Below are 5,093 nucleotides of genomic sequence, written 5' to 3' on the forward strand. Positions count from 1 at the left end.
GCAAAGTCTTGCAAGGAGGTGGGGGAGAGGGTGCAGTAGGCGGAGTCCATGGAGCAGGAGCGGCTGTCCCCGGGGCCCAGGGCCAGCAGCTCGCTGGTCAGTGTGACAGATGAGGCGGTGGTACTGAGGGACATCTGGTCCGACTGGGAGCTGAAGGGGCCGCCCTCGAACTCGGGAGAGGAGAGCAGGAGAGCGTCTCCCCGGGCTCCAGCACCACCATGGCCAGGGTCTCCGTGGAGCTGGCTGAGGCGCAGTGCTGGGAGTCCAGGCTGCTGCTGCTTTTGCGCAGGATGGTGGGGGAGCTGGTGGCGGAAGTGCTACTCTCCCCACCCTCCTCATCCTCCAGGCTCTGCAGGTGCTGCTGGCTGCCCGCGTGCTCCTGCGCACGCAGCTGCTGCAACTGGTTCTGGGCATTGTAAATGGAGTCCACCCAGCCCCGGCACAGAGCCTGCCCGCTGGCCTGGAATGTGTAGGCCCCCACGGTGCTGTGGAACTCGTTCAGGTAGATGAGGAGGAAGGAGCCAGGGTCCCGCAGCTCCCGGCACACGATCTTGTCCACCAGCAGTGGTGGCCTGATAACCCTGGTCCCCTCAGCCTTCTTGACTGCCTTGGTCACTAAGAGCAGGTCCGTGAGGAGGAAGCAGTACACATCCACCTTGCTGTCCTTTCCCTCCTTCATCCTCAGGCTGCCCTCCAACAGCAGCTGACGCGTCTCCTCTGGGGAGGCACCAGGGATGGGCGCGGTCAGGTCCAGGTGCAGAAATTCCTTCAGGAGCTTGTCCACCTCGTCGTTGCTACCCTCCACCACCTTGTAGGCGTCCATGCGGCTCACCACGGCGGCCAGCTGCTGCTGCTCCTGTGGCTGCCGCATGCACGCGTTCACGTGGTGGATGCAGCGCTCCACGGAGCTGATCATGGTGATGACGGCCTCCTTGGCACGTGTCTCGTCCGTCTTCCTCAGCACCGACCTGAGCAGCAGCGGGTACTTGGTGAGCCGCCGGTGGGGCTTGGTGAGCATGTCGCTCAGCTTCAGCCGCTGGCACTGCTGGTGCTTCTCGGCCCAGGTCACGTAGGCCCAGAAGAGGTCGTTGTCTGCGCAGCAGGCTGCGCGTGTACTCCATGCAGCCCTCCTCCTCCATGCAGTACCGGATGTAGGGCTTGAAGAGGGAGCGAACATCTCGAAGCCTTTGAGGAGGCCCCGGGCTGCAGCAGTGCCCGTGTGCACAGCGCCTTCTCCACCATTGGCGCCATCACGCTGCCCCACAGCCCGCTGTGCAGACGCGCGATCTCGGGGATGTTGCTGAACAGGAGCGGGGCGTGGAGGTGTTGGGACTCCTCCCCAAGGTGACCCTTCACCCGGGAGTCCCCGCCCGCTCCATTCACCCCCTCAGCCAGCGGGGAGCGCCCTCCCTCGGTGGGTCTGCTTCTCTGGGCGCTGGGGAGGAGGAGGCCAGGGGAGGGTGAGGCCTTGAAGCAGGAGGAAGCCGTGGAAGGCAGGCAAGGAGCCCAGGACTCAAGGTGCCCCTGCCACCACCCCGTGTCCACCGGGGCCTGCACCCAGGAGTGCCATGGCTGCGGCGGGGCCACCGGCTGGGCTTGGAGGTGAGCCCTCCGTGCACAGGCCTAGCAGCCTGCCTGGTGTGGGTGGGGATTTCGGGTCACCTTGAGGGAGGCTCTGGCCTTTCTCTGCTCCTCTCCTGGTGGATTGGTAGCGCTGAGGTCAGAGGAGCCGCCTTCCAGCCCCCAGGCCACTTCTCAGAGTCAGAAGTTGTGCCATCGGCCTCTGCCTAGGACGGGACCTCTGCACCCCCAGGGTGCATAAACACACAGGGCTTCCATCAGGCTTCGCTGATCCCGGGGCCGTGAGGCCTTGAGGCTCTGCTGATCCCGGGGTGGTGAGGCCTCGCAGCTCCGCTGATCCTGGGGGCGTGAGGCCTTGCTGCTCGGCTGGCTTCGGGGCCATTTGGCTTCGCTCCACCGCTTGAAGCCTAGTATGCAAATTAACTGCCATCTTTGTTGGTGATTAATTTGCATATCACCCTGATTAGCCAATGGGAAGCGTAGCGGAGGTACTGTTAATTACCCTTTTTGTCTTTTATTAGATAGGATACCTGCCTTGTCTCATGGACCTGCTTTCTGGTGTGAACACTCATTTCACCTGTTTTACTGCCACCTGCTGAGCTCTGGGCCTCACAGAGGTGTGGTCAGAGGCTGTGCAGAACCTCACATGCCAGGGCCATGAGAAGCACTTTCTGAAATAAATCATGATGCGTTAGTGGCCTGTATTGTCTGTTACTGAAAAGTGATCTTTGTTTGTTAACCCTCACCTGAGGATACTTTTCCATTGATTTTTAAAGAGAGTGGAAGGGGGCAAGGAGGGGGAGAAAGAGAGAGAGAGAAGCATTGATGTGAGAGACACATGGATTGGGTGCCTCCCACACTCGCCCCGATTGTGGCCTGGTATTGAACCTGCAACCCAGGTGCATGTCTTTGACTGGGAATCGAACCTGAGACCCTTCAGTAGCGGGCCAACACTCTAACCACTGAGCAACACCGGCCAGGGTGGAAAGCTGTCTTTTTATACTGAGCAAACGTGATGTTTGTCTGGTGCTTAAGTCATTGTCCATTTCAGCTAGAAATGCTTTGTGTTAGAATAATAGGGGGTTTAGGTCGTATTTGGAGACACTCATCTCTCTGTGGCTAAAATCATTGTGGTTTGCTGATTTTAGATGCTACTGGTTCAGCAACACAGCCGGGTCCCCAGAGGCTGTACGGGGCCAGCAGACACAGCATGTGAATGATATGTAGTCGCCTGAGATGATGTTTCCGTGTTCCTCCAGCGTGTGTCTGCATGTGGCAGGACTGTGTCACCTGGGTGTGCACTCCTCACTTAATGTGAATGCTATTTTGTCACTAAATGTACATCTTAGAAATCAAATCCAATGGCTTCACAAAGCTGAACTGTAGCATGTCTATTTTACCAACCCCTGATTCTTAACAATTTAATCTCTTTCCAAATATTTGTTGTAAAAATCTTGCACGAAAGACCTGCACCCAGGTCTGTGCACACGCGCGCGCGCGCACACACACACACACACACACACACGCGCACACACACACACACACACACGCTGATATGCTGGGGCACAGCGGGGCTGTAGTTACTTCACTGCTCTATTTGTTTATATGAACCCTCCTTCCCCGTTCTGGCCCCAACGTCTGTCTCTCTTCACCCCACATCAGAAGCTTTTTGTCCGATGCCACCGTGTGGCCTTGTTTAACCCTCGTCGCTGGCTCCCCTGTCGCCTGTGGAAAGTGTCAGAGCGTGGCTCCCCTGTGTTGCTCCCCTCCCATTAGGGCCTCTGTACCTCACCTGCTGGCCTGGCCTTTCTCCAAATGCCAGGGCACACCTGAGGCTTTCATGCCTGATCGCAGCTTCCTCCATCCATGCTCCACCACCCCGCTCCCCCACAGACAGGGGGATGTGGCCACTTCCTGGGGAAGCTGAGTCATGCTTTGCTGCCACTTCAGCGTTTCATTTCAATGGACATGGCTAGGCAGGGGATGAGCGATGGGAGCGGGCGGTGCCCACGGAGGCTGGTGGCGGAGGGTGCTGGCTGCATCTGGGCCGTGGCCGCAGGAGTGGGTGCCCACGGCGCATTGTGCCTGCTGAGCTCTGCAGTCTCCTTCTCTGGAAAGCAGTAACTATTGATTATAAGTTAAAGGCAATTAAAATAATGGACCTGCTGCTGGCAGCCATGCCAGGCAGTCCTTGGCACAGCGATGTTCACTGCATAAGCGATGACTGTCCAGCTGAAGGAGCAAACACGTTTTCCAGGAAAAGCATTTCATGTGCCCTTGCCAAGACAGGCCGCATTCAATTCGTGCGTTAACACTTACAGATAAGACCAGAGGCAGAATATGTAGTGTGTAAAGGGAGAAGATGGAGGGGAGCTGCAGGCGGAGGGCAGCTGAAGGTAGGCGGAGACGGTGAGGAAAATGACGAGACTTTAGCACAGACACCCTAGAAACACATGCCAACCCAATAGAGGAGAACGATTCAGAAAGCCAAATGAAACTGTGAAAACATGAACATACAGCCCAGCCGGCATGGCTCAGTGGATGAGCATCGACCTATGAACCAGGAGGTCACGGTTCGATTCCCGGTCACGGCACACGCCCAGATTGCGGGCTCAATTCCTAGTGTGGGGGGAGCAGGAGGCAGATAATCGATGATTCTCTCTCATCATTGATGTTACTCTTTCTATCTCCCTCTCCCTTCCTCTCTGAAATCATAAAAATATGTTTAAAAAACAACATGAAGATACATGAGTCGTAATGACATGAAAAAAGAGAACCTCCCACGTCCCTTTTTGGGACTCTGGTCAGCGGAAAGCCCACACTTACCCCGCAGCGGCTCACACCTCGGAGCTGACCGCTCACCGATGCGTCGACATTCCTCTCCATGGTGAAGGCCGACTAGCAAGTGAAGGAAGAATAGAATCAAATGCTCTTTGAAAAGCTAGGGATGCGGTGACCGTGGGTTACAGTCACCAGTGACGCTGACCGATGCTGACCTGTCTCTGTAAGTGGGCGACTCGATCCCAGTGACTCCCCAGCAGCTGACTTCACAAAGGGCCACGCCCACACACGGGGGCTCCTGACATGCACAACTGGAAATGCACACCACCCGGACAAGCTGTGCCTGCCCCAGATAACCGGCGCCTCTGGGTTCAACTACAAGTTCACAGGAAACTCAGGGTAGAGCAACATTTAAATCACATCCTGGGGTACACACAGCAAATGGGAGGTAACTTACATGGAAAGGCGCCGGCCTCTTCAGTAGATGGAAAAGCAAGCTGTGAAGGGAAGAGAGGGGTAAGGTCTATGTCGTAACAGCCAGGAGGACATCCCACTAGACCAGGGGTGGGCAACCCCTGGCACACGTGCCAAACATGGCACACCAATAACTTTTGCTGGCACGTGAAACCCTCTCTTATAATCTTCCATTTACAATTTTTTTCTTAATATCTACTTTTTTATTTTTCAGATAAATTCAGTGTAGGTGCATCTTAGATAAATAAATAATTTTA

The 5,093-nt window shown here is 56.1% G+C and overlaps 1 pseudogene; it reads right to left on the bottom strand.

Moving 5' to 3' along the window:
* LOC102240896 overlaps positions 1 to 5,093 on the bottom strand; it is a 79,133-nt pseudogene that overhangs the window by 14,617 nt on the left and 59,423 nt on the right.

The sequence above is a fragment of the Myotis brandtii genome, unplaced genomic scaffold, assembly GCF_000412655.1.
Source record: "Myotis brandtii unplaced genomic scaffold, ASM41265v1 scaffold634, whole genome shotgun sequence".
Taxonomy (NCBI): Eukaryota; Metazoa; Chordata; class Mammalia; order Chiroptera; family Vespertilionidae; genus Myotis; species Myotis brandtii.